We start from the raw sequence: 12,718 nt of genomic DNA, 5'->3' as shown, positions 1-12,718 counted from the left end.
CCCAAGATCAGTATTTACATTGTGTAAAACAAACGACTAAACCAATATGAAGTATTAAACCAGGGATCGGTACTTTAATAGTGTAAAATAAATGAAGGTAGCAATATGAAGTCCGAGAACGTCACTCAGAAGAGAGCATATCTCCGCCTGGTTGGCCACATCACTCAATGGGGAAGAATCGCTTAAAAAATTAAATAATTATCATATCCAAATCAATATTCAGATATTCACCAAAATCTAATCTATTCTCCGTGTCGCACACACAAAACCTGTCCACCAAGTTTCGTCCAAATCCATCCATAACGTTTTGAGATAACTTGCAATATATCGTTTTTGGCCCCATCTCCCAATGGTGAAGAATCATCAAAAAAATTAAACAATTCTTATATCCGAATCGACATTCAGATCTTCACCAAAATCGAATCTCGTTGTCCTTGTAACACACCCAACCGGTCAGATACCAATTTCGTCCAAATCCGTCCACAAATTTCGAAGAATCACTTTAAATTTTTCACTAGCCGGATCCGAATCTTCACCAAAATTGAATCCATTCTTCCTTGTCAGACACACAACCTCTCCAACAAGTTTCGTCCAAATCCGTCCACAAAATTTTTGAGATATCCTGTTCTGTATCGTATTTGGCAGTATCTCCCAATGGTGAAGAATCACTTTAAAATTCAACCAGCCGGATCCGAATCCGGATCTTAACCAAAATCTAATCATTTCGTCCTCGTCATATACGCTACATCTCTGCCAAATTTTGTCCGAATCCGTCCACAACCTTTTGAGATATTTTGTTCACAAACAAACAAACATACAAACAGACAGGGGTGAAAACATAACCTCCATACACCTTTGGTGGCTGTGATAATGAAACCAACATCGGTACTTTAATTGTGAGAAATCAACAAAGGTATCAATATGAACCCAGGATTCTGATTTTCTTCGTGTAAAATGAACTAAGGGACTGAGTCACATGAAAAAGTAAGTACACCCCCTACATTTATCACTACTTCAAATACCTAAAATTAGAATCGGGTGCAAATGATGAGAACATCATCAGAGAGGATCTTGGAGGAACCTGTCTTATTTAAACCTCAGACATTTACTTTGGTTTGCTCTTTGTTGTTGAAGTGTGCGGCATCACCATGCCGAGATCAAAAGAGTTCTCTGAGGCCTTCAGAAAGAAGGTTATAGATGCCGACGAGTCTGGGCAGGGATTTAAAAAGATCTCCAAACAATTTGAAATCGATCATTTGACTGTCCGGAAGATCATCTACAAGTGGAGAAGATTCCAAACAACTGCCAACTTGTTCAGGCCAGGCCGCCCCAGCAAGTTCAGCCCGAGAGCAGACCGCAAGATGCTGAAAGAAGTCTCTAAGAATCCCAGAATGTGATCACAGGACCAACAGGTAGCTCTTGCCACTGTTGATGGCAAAGTGCACGAGTCTACCATTAGAAAGAGGCTGCACAAATTTTATCTACATGGGAGGTGTGCCAGGAGGAAACCTTTGCTGTCCAGAAAGAACATCAGGGCAAGACTAAAGTTTGCCAATGAACACTGAGGCAAAGACCAGCACTTCTAGAACAATGTGCTCTGGACAGATGAGTCAAAGGTGGAGCTATTTGGTCACAGCACCAGAAGACATGTTTGGCGAAAACCAAAGACAGCATTTGACCACAAGAACCTGATACCAACTGTAAAGCATGGTTGTGGAAATATTATGGTTTGGGGCAGCTTTGCTGCATCAGGGCCTGGGCAGCTCACCATCATAGAATCCACTATGAATTCTTCATTGCACCAGAGGGTGCCTGAGGATAATGTGAGGCCATCTGTCGGAAAGTTGAAGCTCAACTGAAGGTGGACCTTGCAACATGACAATGACCCTAAACATACCAGTGAATCCACCAAGGAATGGCTGAAAAGAAAGAAATGGAGGGTTCTGGAATGGCCAAGTCAAAGCCCGGATCTAAATCCCATCGAGATGTTGTGGGGGGATTTGAAACGGGCTGTGCATGCAAGAAACCCCTCAAACATCGCACAGCTGAAAGAATTCTGCATGGAGGAGTGGGCAAAAATTTCTCCCAGTTGATGTCAGAGACTGGTAGACAGTCATAAGAAACGCCTACTTGAGGTTGTTTCTGCCAAATGGGGCAATACCACCTATTGGAGCCAAGGGTGTACTTACTTTTTCCACAGAAGGAAATGGCATCTCTCTTAATTTTTTGTTGAATAAATTATTGCAAAGTCAATTTTTCATTGTTTTTTGTTCAATTAGATCACCTTTATCTCTAGATACTGTTTAAATGAAGATCAAATATTGATATGTCCACATATGTTAAGATTTTTAAAAAAACACTTCATGGGGTGTACTTACTTTTTCCACATGCGAAATTTGCATTTATGTTTATTTAAATTATACAATGGACTACAAAATGTAAATGTTTCATGATATTTGTTATATTATTTCACCTTTATTTATCAACATTGTTGAAATGAAGATCAAATAGCTGTATGTTGAAAAAGTCAAAAGTTTACATGGGGTGTACTTACTTTTTCACGTGACTGCATATGAACCCAATATCAGTGGTTTAATTGTGTAAATATAAACTAAGGTATTAATATGAAACCAGGATCGGTACTTAAATTGTGCAAAATGAGCCAAGGTATCAACATGAAGTGAGGTATGTTCCTTTGATTGTGTAAAATAAAAAAATGATGGTACCAATATGAAGAATGAACCCAAGATCGGTACTTTAATCGTGAAAATGAACGAATAAAATTTTATGAACACAGGATCGGTACTTTAATTGTGTAAAATGAACAGAGGTATGGTACTTTAATTGTTCGCAATAAACACAGGTATCAATATGGACGTATTATCCGTACTTTCATCGTGTAAAATGAACTAAGGTGTCAATATGAAACCAGGATCGCCACTTTCATTTTGTAAATATGAACAAAGATATCAATATGAACCGAAGATTGGAACTTTCTTTGTGTGAAATGAACTACGGTATCAATATGAACACAGGATTTGTACTTCATGTAAAATGAATTAAGGTATCACGATGAAGCCAGGTATGGTACTTTGTGTAAAATGAACTAAGATACCAACATGTACCCAAGATCATTACATTAATTCTGTCAAATGAAGTAAGGTACTCATATGAACCCAAGATGAGTATTTACATTGTGTAAAACAAACAAAGGTAACAATATAAAGTATGAACCCAAGATTGGCACTTTGATTGTGTGAAATGAACATAGGTATCAATATGACCCAAGGATTGGTGTTTAATTGTGTAAAATCCTGACAAATCTTACTATGTCTCTCCGAAAAGATCGACTGGACAACCCTCCCATCTACTTTCTCAACAATCCTCTCCAAGAAGTTCTGTCGCTCAAGATTTTGGGTCTCACTATCTGCCATGATCTTTCTTGGGAAAACCACATTTCCAAGCTGGCCTCCAAAGCCAGTCGCCGACTGGGCATCCTCCGTCGTGCGAAGTCCTTCCTCGGCACACCTGAGCTCCTCACCACATACAAGGCTTTCATCCGCAGCTCAATGGAATACTGTTCTCCCCTATGGGCCGGTGCTCCTGCCTCACACCTAGCTCGGCTTCACGCTGTTGAAACCAAAGCTTTCAGAATTATTGGAATCTCCCGCGATGAAGCTATCTCTGAGGGCCTTTCACTCACTCACCGCAGGCAGGTAGGTGGTCTTTCTGTCTTCTACCGACTCCTCTCCGGCCTTGCACCCCCAGCTCTCTCTGTGCTCTGTCCCCCAAATATTCCTACAGGTCGCACAAGATCTGCCAGCAACCCTCTGATGGTTAAACTGCCGAAATCTCGGCTCTCTGCTCACCTTCACTCTTTCATTCCTCTTTTCTCCCGCCTCTGGAACAAACTCCCTCACTCCCTTCAATCCCACTCCTCCCTCCAGGTCTTTAAAACAGCTGTTCACCACCATCTCTTATCTTCCCCCATCCAAAACCTTGATCTTTTCTACCCCCGCTAATTCACCCCAGATCCACCTTGTTTGAAATTCCAACTTCTTTCCTGGAAGTCCTGGCAGTGTCCATATGTTTTATACCTCTCCCACCGCCCCCTTCCCATGCCCCCCCCCCCCAAAGCCCTCGCCCTCTCTCAGATCTCTCGATGTCTCCATGTCTCTCGGTCCCTGCTCTCAAATGTTGTGTTTGTGTCCTTCCCCCTCTCTCCCCATCTTGTCTACCGCTCCCGATGTTATATGTTTTATGTGTCGGTTTGTCTTTCTGTGTGATTAATGTTCGCTCTTTCACGAGCCTCGATCTTGTATACAAAAAAAATAAAAAAAATAAAATAAAATAAACTAAGGTAGCAATATGAACCCAGGATAGGTACTTTGTGTAAAATGAGCTAAGGTAGCAATATGAACCGAGGATTGGAACTTTCTTTGTGTGAAATGAACTACGGTATCAATATGAACACAGGATTTGTACTTCATGTAAAATGAATTAAGGTATCACGATGAACCCAGGTATGGTACTTTGTGTAAAATGAACTAAGATACCAACATGTACCCAAGATCATTACATTAATTCTGTCATATGAAGTAAGGTACTCATATGAACCCAAGATGAGTATTTACATTGTGTAAAACAAACAAAGGTAACAATATAAAGTATGAACCCAAGATTGGCACTTTGATTGTGTGAAATGAACATAGGTATCAATATGACCCAAGGATTGGTGTTTAATTGTGTAAAAAATAAACTAAGGTAGCAATATGAACCCAGGATAGGTACTTTGTGTAAAATGAGCTAAGGTAGCAATATGAACCCAGGACAGGCACTTTAATTGTGTGAAATGAACGAAGGTATTAATATGAACTGAGGATCGGTATTTAATTGTTTAAAAACAAACAAACTAAGGTATCAATATGAACCAAGGTATGGTACTTTGATTGTGGAAAATGAACGAAGGTATTAATATGAACCGAGGATCGGTATTTAATTGTGTAAAAAATAAAATAAGGTGTCAATAATGAACCCCTGTGTCGGTACTTTCATTACGGAAAATGAACTAAGGTGTCAATATGAACGCAGAAATGGTACATTGTGTAAAATGTACTAAGATGCCAATATGTACCCAAGATCATTTCATTAATTCTGTAATATTAAGTAAGGTACTTGTATGAACCCAAGATCAGAATTTACATTGTGCAAAACAAACGAAGGTATCAATATGAACACAGGATAGTTACTTTAATTGTGTAAAATAAACTAAGATGCCAATATGTACCCAAGATCATTACATTAATTCTGCAATATGAAGTAAGGTACTTATGTGAACCCAAGCTCAGTATTCACATTGTGTAAAATAAACAAAGGTATCACTATGAATCCAGGATAGGTACTTTAATTGTGTAAAATGAATGAAGGTATCAATATGAACCAAGGTGTATCTTACTTCAATCGTGTAAAATGAACGAAGGTATCAATATGAAGGGAGGATCGGTATTTAATTGTGTAAAAAAATAAACCAAGGTATCAATATAAACCCCTGGGTCGGTACTTTCATGATGGAAAATGAAATAAGGTGTCAATATGAAAGCAGGAATGGTATTTTGTGTAAAATAAACTAAGATACCAAAATGCACCCAATATCATTCCATTAAATCTGTCATATGAAGTAAGGTACTTATATGAACCCAATATCAGTATTTACATTGTGTAAAATAAACTACGATACCAAAATGCACCCAATATCATTCCATTAAATCTGTCATATGAAGTAAGGTACTTATATGAACCCAATATCGGTATTTACATTGTGTAAAATAAACGAAGGGATCAAGATGAACCCCATGTCAGTATTTACATTGTGTAAAATAAACGAAGGTGGCAATATGACCCGAGGATCGGTATTTAATTGTGTAAAAAATAAACTTTGGTATCAAGATGAACGCAGGAATGGTACTTTGTGTAAAATGAACTAAGATACCAAGGTCATTACTTTAATTCTGTAAGATAAAGTAACATACATAGATGAACCCAAGATCAGCATTTACATTGTGTAAAATAAACGAAGGTACCAATATGACCCCAAGATCATTACATTAATTCTGTAAGATGAAATAAGGTACGTATATGAACCCAAGGTGAGTATTTACATTGTGCAAAACAAACAAAGGTAGCAATATGAAGTATGAAACCAAGATCGGCACTTTCATTGTGCAAAATGAACGACAGTATCAATATGAACACAGGATCGGTACTTCATTTAAAACGAACGAAAGTATCAAGATGAACCCAGGTATGGTACTTTAATTGTGCAAAATGAACTACAGTATCATTATGAACACAGGATCGGTACTTCATGTAAAATGAACTGAGGTATCAAGATGAACCGAGGTATGGTACTTTAATTGTGCAAAATGAACGACGGTATCAATATTAACACAGGATCGGTACTTCATGTAAAATGAACTAAGGTATCAAGATGAACCGAGGTATGGTACTTTAATTGTGCAAAATGAACGACGGTATCAATATTAACACAGGATCGGTACTTCATGTAAAATGAACTAAGGTATCAAGATGAACCCAGGTATGGTACTTTAATTGTGCAAAATGAACGACGGTATCAATATTAACACAGGATCGGTACTTCATGTAAAATGAACTAAGGTATCAAGATGAACCGAGGTATGGTACTTTAATTGTGCAAAATGAACGACGGTATCAATATGAACCTAGGTATGGTACTTTGTGTAAAATGAAATACGATACCAACATGGACCCAAGATAATTACATTAATTCTGTAATATGAAATTTGGTACTTGTATGAACCCAAGATCAGTATTTACAGTGTAAAATAAACGAAGGTATGAATATGAACCCAGGATAGGTACTTTAACAATGGAAAATGAACTAAGGTGTCAATATGAATGCAGGAATGGTACTTTGTATAAAATGAACTAAGATACCAAGATCATCACATTAATTCTGTAATATGAACTAAAGTACTTGCGTGAACCCAAGATGAGTGTTTACATTGTGTTAAACAAACAAAGGTAGAAATATGAACCCAGGATAGGTACTTTAATTGTGTCAAATGAACGAAGGTATTAATATGACCTGAGGATCGGTATTTAATTGTGTAAAAAAAATAAACCAAGGTATCAATATGAACCCCTGGGTCAGTACTTTCATTTTGGAAAATGAACTAAGGCGTCAATATGAACGCAGGAATGTACTTTGTGTAAAATGACCTAAGATACCAATATGTACCCAAGATCATTACATTAATTCTGTAATATGAAGGAAGCTGCTGGTATGAACCCAAGATCAGAATTTGCATTGTGCTAAATAAACAAAGGTATCAATATGAACCCAGGATAGGTACTTTAATTGTGTAAAATGAATGAAGGTATCAATATGAACCAAGGCATGGTACTTTGATTGTGTAAAATTAACTGCAGCATCAATATGAACAAAAGTATGGTACTTTGTGTAAAATGAACTAAGATACCAATATGTACCCAAGATAATTACATTAATTCTGTAATATGAAATAAGGTACTTGTATGAACACAAGATCAGAATTGACATTGTGTAAAATAAACGAAGGTATCAATATGAACTCCTGGATCGGTACTTTTATAATGGAAAATTAACAAAGGTGTCAATATGAACGCAGGAATGGTACTTTGTGTAAAATGAACTAAGATTCCAATATGTACCCAAGATAATTACATTAATTCTGTAATATGAAATATGGTACTTATATGTACCCAAGATCAGTATTTACAGTGTAAAATTAATGAAGGTATCAATATGAACCCAGGATAGGTACTTTAATAATGGAAAATGAACTAAGGTGTCTGAACGCAGGAATGGTACTTTGTGCAAAATGAACGAAGATACCAAGATCATTACATTAATTCTGTAATATGAACTGAGGTACTTATATGAGTCCAAGATGAGTATTTACATTGTGTAAAACAAACAAAGGTGGAAATATGAAGTATGAAACCAAGATCGGCACTTTAATTGTGTAACATGAGCTAAGGTATCAATATGAACCAAGGTATGGTACTTTGTGCAAAATGAACGATGGTATCAATATGAACACAGGATCGGTACTTCATGTAAAACGAACGAAGGTATCGAGATGAACCCAGGTATGGTACTTTAATTGTGCAAAAAGAACTTCGGTATCAATATGAACACAGGATCGGTACTTCCTGTAAAATGAACAAAAGTATCAAGATGAACCCAGGTATGGTACTTTAATTGTGCAATATGAACTACGGTACCAATATGAACACAGGATCGGTACTTCATGTAAAATGAACTAAGGTACCAAGATGAACCGAGGTATGGTACTTTAATTGTGCAAAATGAACGACGGTATCAATATGAACCCAGGTATGGTACTTTGTGTAAAATGAAATAAGATACCAACATGTACCCAAGATAATTACATTAATTCTGTAATATGAAATTTGGTACTTGTATGAACCCAAGATCTGTATTTACAGTGTAAAATAAACGAAGGTATGAATATGAACCCAGGATAGGTACTTTAACAATGGAAAATGAACTAACGTGTCAATATGAATGCAGGAATGGTGCTTTGTATAAAATGAACTAAGATACCAAGATCATCACATTCATTCAGTAATATGAACTAAGGTACTTACCTGAACCCAAGATGAGTGTTTACATTGTGTTAAACAAACAAAGGTAGAAATATGAAGTATGAAACCAAGATCGGCACTTCAATTGTGTAGAATGAACGACGGTATCAAGATGACCTGAGGATCGGTATTTAATTGTGTAAAAAATTAAACCAAGGTATCAATATGAACCCCTGGGTCGGTACTTTCATTTTGGAAAATGAACTAAGGTGTCAATATGAACGCAGGAATGTACTTTGTGTAAAATGACCTAAGATACCAATATGTACCCAAGATCATTACATTAATTCTGTCATATGAAGTAAGCTGCTGGTATGAACCCAAGATCAGAATTTACATTGTGTTAAATAAACAAAGGTATCAATATGAACCCAGGATAGGTACTTTAATTGTGTAAAATGAATGAAGGTATCAATATGAACCCAGGATAGGTACTTTAATAATGGAAAATGAACTAAGGTGTCTATATGAACGCAGGAATGGTACTTTGTGCAAAATGAACGACGGTATCAATATGAACACAGGATCGGTACTTCATGTAAAATGATCTAAGGTATCAAGATGAACCCAGATATGGTACTTTAATTGTGTAAAATGAACTAAGGCACCAATATTAACCTAAGATCAGTACATTCTGTAATATGAAGTGCGGTTCTTATGTGACCCAAGATCAGTATTTACATCTTACTATAATTCACCAAATGTCTGTCTGTCTGTTCGAATGTACCGTAAAAACTGCTGAACCGATCGCAAAGATATTTTGGGTGGATAATCCTGGGATCTGCTGCCTGGGTTCCTCTCTGGTCGTAGTCAACGTGTGGCCCTGAATGGATTTCTCTCATCTCCCCTTCCTGTTCTGGCTGGAGTTCCCCAAGGAAGTGTGCTGGGCCCTGTGCTTTTTCTGGTCTTTATCAATGATCTCTCCGACTCTCTGGAAAATCCTCTCTATCTCTTTGCTGATGACTCCACTCTCTGCCGCTCCAAGCCTCTTCCCTCAGATCGGCAATCTGCAGCCTCCCCACTCTCTGAAGACCTGGACAAAATCACAGACTGGTCAAACAAGTGGAACATGTCTTTCAATCCTGACAAATCTCACTCTCTTACTATGTCTCTCCGAAAAGATCGACTGGGCAACCCTCCCATCTACTTTCTCAACAATCCTCTCCAAGAAGTTCTGTCGCTCAAGCTTTTGGGTCTCACTATCTGCCATGATCTTTCTTGGGAAAACCACATTTCCAAGCTGGCCTCCAAAGCCAGTCGCCGACTGGGCATCCTCCGTCGTGCGAAGTCCTTCCTCGGCACACCCGAGCTCCTCACCACATACAAGGCTTTCATCCGCAGCTCAATGGAATACTGTTCTGCCCTATGGGCTGGTGCTCCTGCCTCACACCTGGCTTGGCTTCACGCTGTTGAATCCAAAGCTTTCAAAATCATTGGAATCTCCCGCGATGAAGCTATCTCTGAGGGCCTTTCACTCACTCACCGCAGGCAGGTAGGTGGTCTTTCTGTCTTCTACCGACTCCTCTCCGGCCTTGCTCCCCCAGCTCTCTCTGTGCTCTGTCCCCCAAATATTCCTACAGGTCGCACAAGATCTGCCAGCAACCCTCTGATGTTTAAACTGCCGAAATCTCGGCTCTCTGCTCACCTTCACTCTTTCATTCCTCTTTTCTCCCGCCTGTGGAACAAATTCCCACACTCCCTTCAATCCCTCTCCTCCCTCCAGGTCTTTAAAACAGCTGTTCACCACCATCTCTTATCTTCCCCCATCCATAACCTTGATCTTTTCTACCCCCACTTATTCACCCCAGATCCACCTTGTTTGAAATTCCAACTTCTTTCCTGGAAATGCTGGCAGTGTCCATATGTTTATACCTCTCCCATTCCCCCCCCCCCCCCTTCACATGCCTCCCCCCCAAAGCCCTCTCCCTCCCACAGATCTCTCGATGTCTCCATGTCTCTCGGTCCCTGCTCTCAAATGTTGTGTTTGTGTCCTTCCCCCTCTCTCCCCATCTTGTCTACTGCTCCCGATGTTATTTGTTTTATGTGTCTGTTTGTCTTTCTGTGTGATTAATGTTCGCTCTTTCACGAGCCTCGATCTTGTATACAAAAAAAAAAAAAAAATCTCTAGGAGTAAAATAGGCTATTTAGTTTTCCCAATTTCAGCTTTAGTCTCAAGTATTCTCAGGTTTGGACTCCCGCATAACATTCGCATTCGCATGACGTTCATTGTTCTCATTGTGACGATGTTGCTTTCCCGGGTGCTGCGCGATCGGTGCAGGCGTTTGTGCGGCACCCGGGAAAGCAACATGTCTCCATCGATCGCTAACAGATCGCTGTCTCCTTCGATCTTGCCAAGGCCGTAACACCTATCGGCTCAAAATCCTTTTAACTGTTGATTTGGTACAGTTACACGTATCGGGAATTTGGTACAAGTTTCGGGAGTACATACGACATAGCGATTGTGAACACGATTATCGATCACGATTCACGATCAGGATCATCACGATCATAGTGTATCGATCACGATTTGAAACACGATGGAATAATATTTACTGATATGAACAGTGATGTGGCTTTTATTGAAATTCTAAAGATACTGTTTAGATTTTGATTTGCGTGTGATATGATTCAACGGATGTTTATATGAATCGTTTAAAATAAAAAACCTTCAATTTCTGATATTTTGCCTTTTCATTTGGGCCTCCCAATTGAAGCCCCGCCCCTAGGGCGGGTACCGTTGCTAGTTGTGTAAAATAAACGAAGGTACTAATAAGTATGAACCCAAATTTGGTTCTCTAATCACGTAAATGAATGAAGGTTTCAATCTGAACCCAAGATCGGTACTTTTATAGTGGAAAATAAACGAAGGTACCCATATGAACCCAGGATCGGTACTTCCATTGTGTAACATGAACTAAGGTATAAATAGAAACCCAAGATCTACTTTTAATTGCGTAAAATTAACGAAGTTATCAATATGAACTGAGCATTGGAACTTTGTTTGAAATGAACGAAGGTATCAATACAACGCAGGATCGGTGCTTTCATTATGTAACATGAAATAAGGTATCAATGCGAAACAGGGTATGGTAATTTGTGTAAAATGAAAAAAACATACCAATATGCACCCAAGATCATCACATTAATTCTGTAATATGAAGTAAGGTACTTGGATTAACCCAATATCAGTATTTACATTGTGTAAAACAAACAACAGTACCAATATGAATTACGTAACCAAGATCGGTATTTTAATTGTGAGAAATAAATGAAGGTATCAATATGAACCCAGGATTTTGATTTTCGTTCTGTAAAATGAACTAAAGTATCAATATTAACCCAATATCAGTACTTTAATTGTGTAAATATAAACCAAGGTATAGATATGAACCCAGGATCGGTACTTTAATTGTGTACAATGAACTAAGGCATCAACATGAACAGAGGTATGTATGTTCCTTTAATTGTGTGAAATAAACAAAGGTTTCAATATGACCAAGATCGGTTTATTTATTGTTAAAATGAACAATGGTATCGATATGAACCGAGGTATGTTACTTTGATTGTGTAAAATAAACGAAGGTACCAATATCAACCCAAGATCATTACATTAATTCTGCAAGATGCACTAAGGAACTTGGATGAACCCAATATCAGTATTTACATTGTGTTAAACAAACGACAGGACCAGTATGAATGACGAAACGAAGATCGGTACTTTAATTGTGAGAAATAAACGAAGGTATGAATATGAATCCAGGATTTTGATTTTCGTTCTGTAAAATGAACTCGGGTATCAATATGAACCCAGGATCAGTACTTACATTATGTAAAATGAACCAAGGTATCAACATGAAGTGAGGTATGTTAAATTAATTGTGTAAAATTAACTACAGCATCAATATGAACCCCTGGATCGGTACTTTCATTTTGGAAAATGAACTGAGGTATCAATGTGAATGCAGGAATGGTACTTTGTGTAAAATGAACTAAGGTTCTAAATATCAACCCAAGATCAGTACATTAA

The 12,718-nt window shown here is 38.2% G+C and overlaps 1 long non-coding RNA gene across 1 annotated transcript; it reads right to left on the bottom strand.

Moving 5' to 3' along the window:
- Positions 1 to 4,957: 4,957 nt before the first annotated feature.
- LOC144889039 (uncharacterized) lies at positions 4,958 to 8,725 on the bottom strand. Its single transcript, XR_013621545.1, has 5 exons — positions 8,331 to 8,725; positions 7,783 to 8,235; positions 7,395 to 7,634; positions 5,832 to 6,899; positions 4,958 to 5,728 (listed from the first exon to the last, which is right to left on the bottom strand). It is a non-coding gene; the product is annotated as an uncharacterized LOC144889039 (long non-coding RNA).
- Positions 8,726 to 12,718: the final 3,993 nt, after the last annotated feature.

The sequence above is a fragment of the Myxine glutinosa genome, unplaced genomic scaffold (genome assembly GCF_964187855.1).
Source record: "Myxine glutinosa unplaced genomic scaffold, kmMyxGlut1.1 SCAFFOLD_601, whole genome shotgun sequence".
Classification (NCBI taxonomy): Eukaryota; Metazoa; Chordata; class Myxini; order Myxiniformes; family Myxinidae; genus Myxine; species Myxine glutinosa.
The sequence above is the reverse complement of the archived record's forward strand: the minus strand, read 5'-3'. Positions and strand labels throughout refer to the sequence as shown.